General features: G+C 33.9%; 1 pseudogene; it reads left to right on the top strand.

The window, feature by feature from the left end:
- The first annotated feature begins 1,275 nt into the window (after positions 1-1,275).
- The window catches only part of LOC126723228 (glycine--tRNA ligase, chloroplastic/mitochondrial 2-like), a 28,091-nt pseudogene continuing 15,009 nt past the window's right edge, over positions 1,276-14,357 (top strand).

Genomic DNA, 14,357 nt, shown 5'->3' on the forward strand with positions numbered 1-14,357 from the left:
GGCATCCAAAATAGAGGTGATCAAAGATACTTACATTTTGGCCATTGTCTACACTTCAAATCCAAAGTCCAAACAGTACGTTAGAGTTGGAGGATAGAGCACATGAAAATCTTGAAGATCAACACCCCAGTACACGTTTCTTGACGTTTAGATACGAAAATTTTTAAGATAGACACCTCAGTGCACGTTCCCTAAAGAAATATGCGAAAGAAATTAAAAGTGAGATTGAAATATTTGATTTCTTTGTAGAATATAAGTGTTCATGACTTAGAAAACCAAAACAGAAAAGACCGATGTATATTGACATACACATACCATTGAGCAAGAGCAAATAGAAAAAAATGATGATAATGGTGAAAAGAAGATTAACACAGAATTGAGAGAATTGGAGAATTAAAGAAGAATCAGTTTCAGTTTGAAAACCAACTTGGATTTACTGGGAGTTGGTCCTATTTTGTAGATAGTGTTTTACATGGGAGTTAAAAAAGTATTTTTACCAAGTTTTGCCTATACTCAAACGTAGGCTATAGGTGTATTTTGGAGCAAAAAAATCTCATCCAAACAAGAGAAACCCTTTAAATAGTAGTATAGATAAAAACACGATTTCAACTGTTTGTGTATTAGATAATGAAAAATGTTAAAGTGAAAAATTATTTTACAAACTGTTAATGTAGTGAGCAGTTATTGATAAAAAAAAAAAAAAGTAATGTTAACAACGGGCTCAGGCGAGAATCAATTAAGAATTTGAAGATGTATTACTCCAAGGGTCTATTTGGATACAGCTGAAAACTGAAAATAGTGTAGCAAAATAATTTTTAAACGTGTGAATAGTATCGTGGGATCCATTTTTAATGAAAAAGTTACTGAAAAGTGAAATTTGTGGGTCCCGTAAACAGTATACGTGACCTACTAGTGTGCTGAAAAGTGATTAAAAAGTCAAATATTACGATTACTATTCACTCTTTTTTATTGTTCATATACCTTGGTGCACTGTTCATGTCCCGTGAACAATGCACCAGGCGCTGGTCTTAAAATAAATAAATTAAAAAAAAAAAAGCACAAACATAAATGTGCAAAACGGCAAAACACTGAATCCAAACCGCACCTAAGTGTGTGTTTAGATTAGAATTAAAAATTAAAATTATTTCACTATTTAATTTATTTTTTCTACTATTTATGAATTTCATTGCACTTTTTGACATTATTTATGAGTTTCACTATACTATTTCAATTAACCTTTACATCTATCTACAATATTTTCAATAATTTCTCACTCTCCAAGCCTGCCAGAGCCATAGCCATAGCCATGGCCATCCTCGCCTTTCCCCTAGTCATCTCCTTCCTCAAACCCCACACCTCCTGTCTCTCTCTCCTCCGCGTTGCCAACCGCAACCACCACCACCACCTCTTCTGCCCTCGCCGCCACTTCTCCGTCTCCGCAATCAGCACCTCCTCCTCCTCCACTAGTATTCCACAACACTCGCCGTCCTCCTCCACTAGTATTCCACAACACTCGCCGTCTACGGATTCCGAGTCCGACTCCAATTCCAACAACAACAGCAGCGAAGCTATCAAGTCCCCCGTTCCAACTTTCCAGCAAGCCATTCAGCGCCTTCAGGTTTCACTTCTTCTCAACTCAATTGAATTCACGCTTTTCTCTTCGTTTTTCTTTGTTAGTGTTATTGATGATGGTACTGTTACTCTCGACGTGTTTTTATAGGAATATTGGGGCTCAGTTGGATGTGCCGTAATGCAATGCAGCAATACTGAGGTAATGTAATGCTGTGTTTGAAAATGTTTTCCAAACGTAAAATATTTTCCCAAAAAGGAATTATTTAGTGTTTGGTTGTGTTTTCTGAAAATACTCTGGAAAATATTTTCTAGTGTTGGGTTGCATTTCAGAAAATGATATGGAAAATTTTCTTCTACTTTATCGCATTATTTCCCAGGCACAGGAGACCGGGGACATTAATTGGGTTGGGGTGGAGCTTCGGTTGATAAGTTTTGGTTGAGGGGGTAAATGGTTTACGAAAAATGCCTTTATTTGACCAACATTTTCTGTTGCCTCAAACACCGGTAAATGTGGAAAATATTTTCTGGAAATCAATTTTTGTTGAACCAAACACAATTGTAATAAGTTTTTCTACAACCACAACATTTGACACAACTTGATAAAATAGTTGACTATGAGTAGTGGACTCACTGGGTCCACTTTTTCTCCATCACTTATTTTTATAACAAAAGCTGTGGCACTGTACTTTCTCAATTTTATATAGTGCAATTGTTTGATAGTACAACTAAGATTAGATTACACTTTTGGCCCCTTGGGGTTGCTTTCATTTTCTTGCACCAAGTTTAATTTCATTTTCAAAAAGGTCCTTCCGTCTATGTCCGTGACTAATCTGGCCATTATGAGAGTGCAAAAAAAAAAAGAAAAAAAGAAAAGAAAATGATGTTGTTTAGTTGGCACGTTGAAGGATCATTTTAAAAATGGAATCAAATTTGGTGGACCAGAATGAATATTCTGAAACTCAAGGGACCACAATGAAAATAATGTCAAACTTTTAATGGTCAAAATTTTAATTTAGTCTACAATTTAATATAAATCCATTTCACAATTGGTGAACTGTGTGATGTAATTTACGTTAATCTTTGTTGACCAGGTTGGAGCTGGGACAATGAATCCTCTCACATTCTTAAGGGTTTTGGGTCCAGAACCATGGAATGTTGCGCAGGTGTTGTCACTTCTTTTGATGTATCTTCTTGTGCAAGCAAGTGTTGAAATTTTAGGAAAATGATGTTTAGAGTCATGTAGTAACCGAAATAATGAATGAACGTGGATGGTTTCCTTGGGATTATGGTGTATATGGCTTAATTAAGAGAAGAAAAGTGATTGGTAGTCAATTTAGGATTTCTGTTGTTGATACTAGTTTGTTTGCACGTGAGATCCAGTTACGTGTAAAAGGGTCAAATGTTTTTTATAAGTAGTTCATGTGTAGATGTTGTGGTGAGACTGTAGATCATCTATTGTTGCATTGTGACATTGCATATGCTTTGTGACCTTTACCTTCTTGACATATGGGGTTCAATGAGTAATGTTCAAGAGGGTTGTAGACCTACGACTTTCTAGATGGAGGAATTGGTTTGGTAAACATTCCTTGTTTGTGAGGAACCTACCTCTTTTATGCCTTTTGTGGACTTTATGGAAGGAAAGGAATTAACACACTTTTGAAGGCATGGATGTCTGGGTTATTCAGCCAAAATCAACTTTCCAACAAGCTTTGTTTCAATGGATCCTTGTTTTGGATCATAGATGATAGATCATATTGAGATACATTCTATTATAGACTTCATTGATTCTCCTTCCTTTAGACTGTAACATTCACTGTTTGGATATCTTGTACTTTTTTAGGGCTATTTTGTTTATTCCTGCGTACATATGGCAGTTCCATTTTTTTTTTCAATAAAATTTCATTATTAAAAAAGGAAGCAGTTCAATTCTTCTCTAACAGAATGGCCATACGGTCACGTACAGTGCACACTTACTTAAGAACTAAATATATAAATAATGATTTCCTAGAAACCATGTAGCTTAAATTAACTATATTCCAGTTCAATTGTTTGCAACATTCTGAAAAATACCCCTTGGTCCCTTTTTTTGTATGTAAATTATAAAGAAGTTGTTCTTGTTGTAAATGAAACTGAAGATGGTGCAAAATAAAATAATAAAAATCAATATATTCCTTCCCCCCCCCCCCGCTCCCCTCTTTATAATTTGACTTTGATGCTACCATACTTGCCTATCTTGTTTGTTGAAAAGAAATAAAATAAACAAATAGCAGATTGGAATCAACCTTTTTAACTTATGGCAGCCAAAATTACTCTCATTTTCATTTGCTAAAGGTTTCTATACATTTAAAAAAAAAATGCACAGATAGGCCATGCATATAATGGGGTAATTGGCTGATCAATTTTGGGGTGATCTGGATTTTTAATGCATGCTGGTTGATGAGGCCTGTGTGAATTAGACGTTTCTGGGATTAAATTCTTTCTTATAAGCATTTGCTTATTGTAACTATGCTTGAAAAAATTTGAAAATTTGAAATCTTGATTTTGATTGCTTTGATTTTTTGCTGGAATCTTCAAAATATTGTTTGATTAGCTAATTTAAAATGCTGTAAAGTTGTGAGATTTTCTGTCACTACCATTTTACATTTTGACAACTGCATTGATACTTGAAAACCATCCCTTCCGGAAAAAAAAAAGAAAAAAAAGAAGAGTTTTCTTAGGTAACTGCTAACATGGGGTTTCATATGAAAGGTATACGGAGCCTTGCATTTGGCCAGATGATAGTCTTTATGGTGAAAACCCAAACAGGCTTCAAAGGCACACTCAATTTCAGGTTAAATTTGAGTTTATAGATAAAAAATTTTCTTTTCTGGATGATTTAGGGAGCTTTGTTTTACAATACCTTACTGCTTGCATTCAAATTTGATCTCAGGTTATATTAAAGCCTGATCCTGGAAATTCACAAGATCTTTTTATTCGTAGCCTATCAGCTTTAGGTAGTGACTCTGCCTATATTTTCTTTAAATTGCTATAAGCTTAAAGGCATTTCTGCATTTTTCTTAAAGTTGAAAAGAATTGTAATTCTTTAGATTCCTCTGTGTTTATTTTACTTGTACATCAAGTAGTATTTTTTCAATAAAATATCATTACTTATCAAAATAATTTGAGAAGAATTCATTGGTACCCTTTGTCCATTTTCATGTCTTGTGCTTATTGATTCTTGACACCCTTATCAATACAAGAAGAAAACTAGCAATTGAGCCACATCTTAACCGTAAAAGATGGGCTAAAACTCATTTTTCCCTTTAAAAAAAGGAAAAATTCATTTGAAGTTATGCTGTATAAGAAAATGACTAGGCCTTACAATTTTGCTGTTTGTTGTTCTTCTTGACAAAGATGCAAAGGCGCACCCATTTTCTGCATAAATGGGAGAAAGTTGGGTATCTAGAGGTTCCCTAATATGAGAATCACGAGCTGTCCTTCAAGTTGGAAAATGAACTAGGCCTTACATCATCATTTGTTCTTTCTAGGTATTCCACTCATTTCATGAACATGTTGTTTCTTAGTAGCCCAACATTTTTTTCTTTGAAGTATGGCTGGTCTTATATCAATCATATATAATGCCCCCTTCAACTTAATGGAAATATTCAATCATGCAAGATTCCCGATTCACTTTTTATGTCTCCCAACTCTAATTATACGCATAACTTCTCTTTTTTTGATAGGTAATAGAACTTTTATTGAAAAAATGACTGGACATGAAGAAAATACATAAAGCTCAAGAGCTAAAGTTAACAGCTAACAGATTGTAGAAAGCAGAAATTGAAATGCATTGTGTAAGACCCAAAATATGAGCCCACTGAAATAAAGTACCGAATAGAAGATGTTTTAAAAGATCTAAAGATCGCTCATTATCTTCAAAGATACGGTTATTAAGTTCCTGCCAGGCTAACCACGGTAGACAACATGGTATCATATTCTAGATAGTTGATTGGTGTTTCCCAAACCAATTCTCCCCCAAAAAAAGAACAGTATGTATAACATGTTACATACCTCTTCAATCCCCCCATTCTTACAAATGATTGAGCCAAGATGTTGAAAATGATAACTTGTAGGCATTATTTGTCCATCTATTTTATCATCACTTAATATCTAGTTCCAGCTTTAATAAAATTGCATTCCATATGATCAATCTAAAGCTCAAGTAGAATAATCACTATAAATAAACAAACAAAGTGGTTAATATTATTGTCTCTGTTAGATTTAACGGGATGCATTTCTATCTCAATCTACCAATTTGATTGAGAATCATGATCACTACCTTCTTTGGCTTGGAGGTTGATGATTATGAGATCACTTTATTATTTTAACTATCATATAACTTATCAAAAAAAAAAAAAAAACTATCATATATCTATGGCAATTCATGTTCTATTTTTTGTTCCCATATATGGTAATTCCTTTGATTTTTATACTGTCATAGTTTCCAAGGATAGTGGTTATTCCTTTACAATTAAAATGAATAAGCACCATTTACATTCCGTGTTATATCTATGCAGGAACATAAGGGCCTCTGTCTTTTTCTTTTTAATGGTAATTGAATACGTATATGGTGGTCTTGAAAACCCATGACCTGTTGCTCCACCTTCTTCTTTTTACAAGTAATTAAAAAAATTTATTGGAGAGAAATGAAGGCAATGATCTCCATGTACACAGGAAGTGTACGAGGGTAGCCACAAACATCATCTAAAGTTATAAGTATCTAGAAATCTGACCAGACCCTCCACCTAACCTCACAAGGGGAGGAGTTGCATTTATGTTAGAGCTAATTGGCCTAAAAGCTTCTATGTTTTAATGACCATTGTTTTCAAAACAATTTCAAATGATGCCAATGAGCTCTAGCTCAAAATTCAAATGGTGCTTCCTACTCCCTTAATATTTGGATGGAGGGTAAGATTGTGGTTCAAGGCCTCTGGGATTCAATTTTATTAAATAAGTTTACATGTTACGTGTAATTGTTGTTTAGATTGCCAATCATCTAGTCCCATCGATGTTAGTGCAAATGACAAGAACTGTTTAACTTAAGTTTCATGTTCACATTTTCACATTTTATCCTTTTTTCAACATTTTGTTTAACAGTGATGCTTTATGCTTGATAGGTATCAATGTTAGTACGCATGATATATGATTTGTGGAGGACAACTGGGAGAGTCCGGTAATATCTTGTCTTTAATGGTGAATTTTTTCTTCCCTTGTTATTTTATGCAGATCTAATTAGTGCGTCTTACTAAGATACAATTTAACTTGGTTAGATTTCCTTGCTATGGCTCATAGTTGTAAGCATAGTGCAACTATATGTGTAAAATTTTTCTTGAGGAAGCATTTTGTCTAAATGGATCATTAGCTTGTTTGTTTTCTACATGCTGACCAAACATGCTTATAGGTACTTGGTGCCTGGGGTTTAGGCTGGGAAATCTGGATGGATGGGATGGAGATTACCCAGTTCACCTACTTCCAGCAGGTTAATCCTTTGAAATTGAATAGAACTAAGAATCTTCCCTAATTTTGGAAAATATGGCTTTCATGTTTACCGTAATAATAAGTTAATAACTATTTCCCTTGGTCAAGGTACTGTTGATTTTCATGATTTTGCCAAGTTTTATTTGGTTTCACTTGAAGCTTTTTTCCCATTCTTTCTCTCTAGGCTGGAAGCCTGCAATTGTCGCCCATATCTGTTGAAATCACTTATGGTCTTGAGCGTATCCTCATGTTACTACAGGTCTGTCTTTGATTGTTTCTTTTATTAATCTTTGACCTCATTGTCCATTTTATTAAATTTGTCTGAACTAATTGGCTGGGAGTTGATCATTTTAAGAAAATTCAATATGCTGATGGAATTACATACGGGGAGCTGTTTTTGGAGAATGAGTAGGTTTCCCCTCAAAAAAAAAAAAATATATATATATATATATTTTTTATTTTTCTTTTTCTTTTAAGGCAAAATAGTGCTAGAACTGTGTGGTCACAAATACTTATAATCTTCCAAAGATTGTCAATGTACATCACTCAATATTCTTGAATGGCGGATTATGTTTCTAAATTTGCCATTATTGTGCTTTATTAATCTTATGGCTCATTTTGTATGCACAAAAATTGTTTCCTTGTGATGTCATTGCGTGTTCCCTCAAAAAGTCATTTGAGTTAAGTTTCATACTTTCTTCCTAAATGCTGGTAATCTTTTGTCTTTCTAAATTTTTGTCATGGTCTTTATGGAATTGCTACCCCAAACATGTTGTACTTTATGCAAATAAACTTTTCGAGTTAGTGATATTCGAACTCCCACCTTTCTACTCCACTGTGTTCTTTTAGTCTTCTTTGTAGAAGTTAACTGCTGAACTTTTTGCCTCCTTCCCATTTTTAGTCAAGTACTTTCTCCTCTGTAAGCCGCTTTGCCTCTTTTTGAAGCATACTACTGCTTGAAGCTAATTTAAAAGAACTCTGAGGTGCTTGATTGGCAATTGAAGATAGTTGGATGGGATGCCATCTGATATGAAGTTCAAATATTCAGATGACTTCCATTAACCTTTTTAATCTCCATTCTCTTTATTTTGCTCTTTTTCCACCACCTGTTATATAAGCATTATCAAGCTTCACTGTGCCATTTACTTTCTAAATGTCCACAATCAATATATTTCGTACTTCTTTTTCAAGAAGGAAATGAGTGCATATTATCTAGAACATGCCAGTGTTCATCATCTTCAGAAACACTTTGATTTTTTTGAAGAAGAGGCGTGTTCTTTGCTTGCTTTAGGCCTTGCAATCCCTGTGTATGTTGTTTAATTTTTATTTATGTTCCATTATTCAGTGCATTATGTGGAAACCTTTTCTCTTTTTTTCTTAAAGTTAACATTTGCTGTGCTACATGCTAGGTATGATCAGCTTCTGAAGACATCTCATGCTTTTAACATCTTAGACTCTAGAGGCTTTGTTGGGGTAACAGAGCGTGCTTGATATTTTGGTCGGATAAGAAGGTAAGGATTCGTCCTTATTGTGGCCTGGAAAACTTTGCACTGAAAATAGAAAAACACTGTCATGTATGTACTGGTAAAATTAAAGTTGTGAATTTTGTTTTGCTGTAGAATGGTATTAAGGTCCACTTTTAGAAAATCATAGAGATAAATTTTTATTTTTAATCTGATAATCTCTCGATCTTAAAGTTGGGCAGATATCTTTTTTGTAGTCATCATTGTCTCAGCCCTATCCGTGATAACATGACCTACCATGTTCTTTGTACAGATTCAGTTAATGGGTAAGGTTTTAGAACTAAATTTATAGACCATTTGGTAGACTTTTCAACTGAGTACAGGGCACTATTAATTTATGGTGCCAATGACATGTTATGGCAAAATCTTAGGGGACATATATGCTCAGATCAGCAGGAGAAAGATTAATATGTAGTCTGCAACTTGTGATATACTGCTCAAGCAGCTCAACTAATATTGAATTTATAAAGGAACAAGACTATTGTCTTTTGATCCATAGGATCAACAAAATGAGAGGCAGGGAGGACTATCGAAACTAACAGTCCCAGCCACTATAATTTGCAACTGGTTATCATTGCTTAGCTAAACAAATTTACCAACTTTGGTTCCATTAACTGAATGTTCATATGAAACGAAGGGCCAATATTGGTGTCTATGTTATCAATGAAATGGTTGGCAGCTTGATAATACAGAACAGAGACATGCATGACAGATTATTTGAATGCAAATAAATTGCTGGTCTAGGCCTGAACAAAGATTTGTTTTTAAGCACATGATTCTTTCAGGTCAATCCTCCTGAGTTCTGTGTCTATCTTATCCTCTTTTTTGTGCGTGTGTGTTTTTTTTTTCTCTTCAATCAGTTTAGCTCGTCAGTGTGCACAACTTTGGTTGAATACCAGGGAGTCTCTTGGACATCCATTGGGTGTTGCTTCTGACCCTGTTCATGTTCTTAAGGTTAATTTAGCTTTCATTTTTATTGATTTATTATCATTTTTAATTATATGTATGAATGATCAAGCATACATGAATAGACTCATATTATTTTGGGATTTACTTTTACATCCCTTTTTGTGGCATGCACTTGTTTATATGGTTTGATCACCAGGTGTACATAGGAGTCCTTGATTTTTTACCTATGCTTGTAGCTTTAAAGACATCATAAATTACGCATGAGAACTAAATGATCTAAGCAATTATATAATTGTATTTGTACACTCCTAGACATATAATATATATGTGTGTGTAAGAGAGAGTGAGGATGGCGTTCAATTTACCATTGACACCTTGTCATTGAAATTCTAGTAGATAGATATTGCTAGAACTTTAAATTTATGTGAGCTTTTTAACATTATAATTTTATTGTTTGACCAGAATAAGTCACGGTTTAACAACTACTGTGTACATATAATTATTACTTTTAAATATGGGTTTATTCTGTGACTTATGTCACAGGTGAATGATGATTCAAGGTTGTTTGTTCTTGAGATTGGGACTGAAGAGATGCCGCCTCAAGATGTAGTTGATGCAGGCCAGCAAGTACTCTTTTTCTTCACATGAAGCATGTTGATCCTTGTCTTATTATAGCTATCTCCTTTCCTTTTTTTTTGGTTGGTTGGTTTTGAAGCTCTCTTTACCTTTTAGATATTGTCAACCCCATTTTTTCCACCTAATTTTCCATCTATAGTTGTTCACTGACTGAAATGGTGGTCATTACAGCTCAAAGACTTAATATTGCTGGTGTTGGAAAAACAAAAATTAAGCCATGGTGAAGTGCAAGCATTTGGAACACCTCGCAGATTACTGGTACAGTGATAACTATATTTCCCTTTGCAAAATGCTGACATTGTTTTCCAAATAGAGAAAATAGAAGAGAAGTTATTCTTTGTTCTTATGGCTTAATGGCCTAATTGCATTCTTCCATGGGATTTGTTTCTGGGTTCAATTCTTCTATCTCATACTTAATAATAAAAAAGAACCATGTTTCACATGCAATGGTGCAGGTTTTACATCTAAATATGTTGAATTTTATAGTACCCTATGTGGCTCCTAGTACTAAAATTGACTGTCCACTGAGATTTCAGGACGTTATCCAGTTTCATTTTTTCACACTGAATGGTTATGATGTGTGCCTTTTTGTCACATTTCCTGGTTTGTGTTGAGAATCTTTGCACTAAACAAGCTGAGAAGGAGGTTGAGGTTTGAGGACCTCCTGTTTCAAAAGCATTTGATGATCAAGGAAATGCTACAAAGGTTTGCCATTCTTTTTCTCCTGTGAGCTTAAGTAAATTTGCTTTTTTGGCCAAATGATTTGTGTGGTGAGATTATTTGAAAACAGCAATAGAAGTACCATGAGTGCATTTGCTTTATTATTAATGTTATTTTATTTGTTTTTCCTTCATGGAAGGGATTATTAGTTATTACATGTATTTTATGTTTCCCAGCTTGTGCTGTGACTTTGGCAAAGCTAGAATACATTGCTCGCTTGTTAGTGTAATTATTGAGATGTCATTGTATACTGGTGTAACTTAAAAGGTCATCATTTTTAAGTGGTTGGTAGCTGATTTGAATATGAATAGCCATATAATATTTAACTTGTTATTTCATGTCAGGCTGCTGAGGGGTTTTGCCGTAGATACTCTATACCACTGGACTCATTGAATAGAAAGATTGATGGTGAGTGTGCAAAGTTTACCTGATTTGAGATCTAAGTTTACTTCATTGTTCATCTCCTCAAATTTATTTGTACTTTTTATATGATTTTGGATATAGAGATGGTTTAATTATTTCAATACTCCCCCCCCCCCCCCCCCCCCCCAAAAAAAAAAAAGAAGAAAAAAAACTACTACTAGAAGGTGACTTAGAACTGTGTATAGTTATTAGTTTTTACTGTGTTATCATGTTGCAAATAACTTGCAATGGTTATATTTAGAAGTTGACCCCTTTTAAAAATCAGTATTATTATTACACAAAAGAGGACTTATATTTTAAGGAGGCTTATCATAGCACATAAAATCCTCATCTTGTGAGTAGTCTAGCTAAGCAAGAGCATCACAGTAGTCAGACTACTGCAAGAGAGGGTGGATAGCAATTATCTACAATCAACAAGGGAAAATGTTAGTCTGCTAGTGGCAAAATGCCCAGTGACTAAGTTGACAACTATCAGCATCATTTCCACTTTTAAACAAGAAATTCCAAGCTCCACGGCCATTGACCAGCTGCCTCTAAGCACTTAACTCTGCTTGCACACTAGTATTATCACTTTCATTTAGGGAAGTCTCTCTCTCTCCGAATTTTTCACCTTATGTGAGAACAATAGCAGACATGTTTATGTTTGGAGATTGCAGATAATTAGAAAAAATATATGGAAACAAAATTTTTTTTTTTTTTTTTATTGGTAAGTAAACATGCATCTAGTGATTCTGGTGGGTTTGAACACATGACTTTACCCTCCAAGCCTTTCTACGGGGGCATATAGTGTCATTTGAGCTAGAGCTTATTGGCAAAAATTTATGGAAACAATTGACTCATCTGTGAGGTGGGTTGATGATCTTACCCATACACTTCCAATAAATCATGTATGAGATCTACCTAATTGTATTGACGGAAGATTGTTTTCGGTATCTGTAAATGTTTAATATTCAGTTTAAGTATAGAAAATCTTATGCTATTTGATCTTCATTTGACCAAGTAATCAATTTAATTTGCTAGTACACCTCATGCCAAATCAACTAAGTTGTACTATAGTTGTTTATACTACATAATTTGGCTGGGGCATACTGGGTCTTTAGTTGAGACCACCTCTACCCTGGTAGGGTTTAGGGTTCTTGTGCTGCCATTTTTTTAATAGAAGTGAACCTTAATCTGGCCCATTTATTGATGGGCCACTTTGCTGCAAAAGGTCTGAGTTATTGCTGTTTAACTGCTACTTTGAGGGCAAGTAAGTTGGCCTTTAAAGCTTTGCACATTTGAATGGTTAGCCATCAGAAATTTAGGCCATGTTCCAGAAAACTCACATATTCTTGTTTTTAAGTTGCTACACATAATGTTTGCACTTGATAATGGGTATTCATGAGGATTTTTTTTTTTTCAAAATGCAGGGAAAACAGAGTATCTATATGCTCGTATAATGGAATCTGCCCGACTTGCTGTTGAGGTTCTAGTGCCACTTTTTCTCTTTGCTAATTGTATTTATGAACTTCTCTCATAAAAAAAGAACTTTTTTCCTTAGTTATTTTATTGTGAATGTATTTGGTTAGATGAAGTGCCCATCAAATTTGGATGTACAATTGCAGATGTGTACTGATTCAGATAAGATCTCAATATGTGCTAATTTTAATATAAGACAAATACTGAATATATAGTATTACTTTCCTTTATATCTATTAAAAAAAAAAAAAAAAACAATGACTGAATGTTTTGATTAACTGAATGAAACTTTATTAACAGTAACAGTTTCCAACATAAAATGTTAGTAGAAAAGTTTATCTCATGTACTATTTGTAGAACTCAGGAACAGGATACAATCAAAAAGAGCTAGGGAGGAATTCAAGGAAGCATTGATGAAGATTAGGGCTCTTTCATTTTTTTTACCATTCCCCTTTTCTATTATTAAGGTGACAGATGCAATAATATCTGATGCTTAAAATTAATACTGATTGAAAGAAAACGTAATTTCCAATGATATCTGCAGATATATGAACGTCACTTACTATGTGTGTGTCAATTATTCTATTTTTATTTCTTTCATAAATAGGCTTGTTAACTATTGGAGCTTATTGGTGAGTACAAATTATGAAGGTACTGATAAATAATGGAATACTATGTTTCTAGTATCCTAATAATGATTACTTATCTATCTCCTTAAGGTGACAATTTGCTCAATGATTTTCTAAGATTCTAGGAATTAATGGCTACTTACTAGGACTGCTGCTTTAGAATAGTGTACATGTGGCTTGCCTTTTGATTCTATTGTCATCACTTTGTGGTTTTTTTAATTTAACAATTTTTACCCATAAGGATCTGTAGATAAATGCTGTTTTTAATTTGCTATAAATAGGTGTTGTCTGAAGAATTACCCAGTACCATTGCTAAAATATCATTTCCAAAGTCAATGCGCTGGAACTCTCAGGTTTGTACAATTTTAATTTTTGATTTCTATTTACGGCTCTTAACATTTGATTTGCATGTGTTCCTCTTTTCTTGTTAGTTAAAATTAAAAAAATAAAATCAATTATTAATCTTTTGTTCATTAAATTGAAATTGATTTTTTTTGGATTATCAGTGAGACAACTTGGTGTGGCTACCGGATTTATTTTTGATTTTTACTTATTTGAGACACTAGATTTCAGACTTTTATTACTTTTATGTATTTGAATTTTTTGAATTAGTTTAGGCTTTATTGTGATTATGGATTTTGTGGGATTTAATTGTGGCATGATTAGATCTTTCCAGATTGATGTAATCTTGGAAGCCCTATTAAATTAGTGGCTCTTGTAATAAAGAATTTTCTGATGAGAAATTATCTCTTGCTTGGTGGTGATCCCAAGCACCCTTAGGTGGTGAAGCCTAGAGTTTTTCTCTTTTGTTTTTATTTTATTACATTCCCTAATTACGTTCTGCATCAACTTGGGGAGTTGGTGTGGACACTAGATTTGTTTCTGATTTTTACTTATTTGAGACATCAAATTTCAGACTTTTATTACTTTTATGTATTTGAATTTTGAATTAGTTTGGCTTTGTTGTGAT

This window comes from Quercus robur, chromosome 4 (assembly GCF_932294415.1).
Source record: "Quercus robur chromosome 4, dhQueRobu3.1, whole genome shotgun sequence".
NCBI classification, from domain to species: Eukaryota; Viridiplantae; Streptophyta; class Magnoliopsida; order Fagales; family Fagaceae; genus Quercus; species Quercus robur.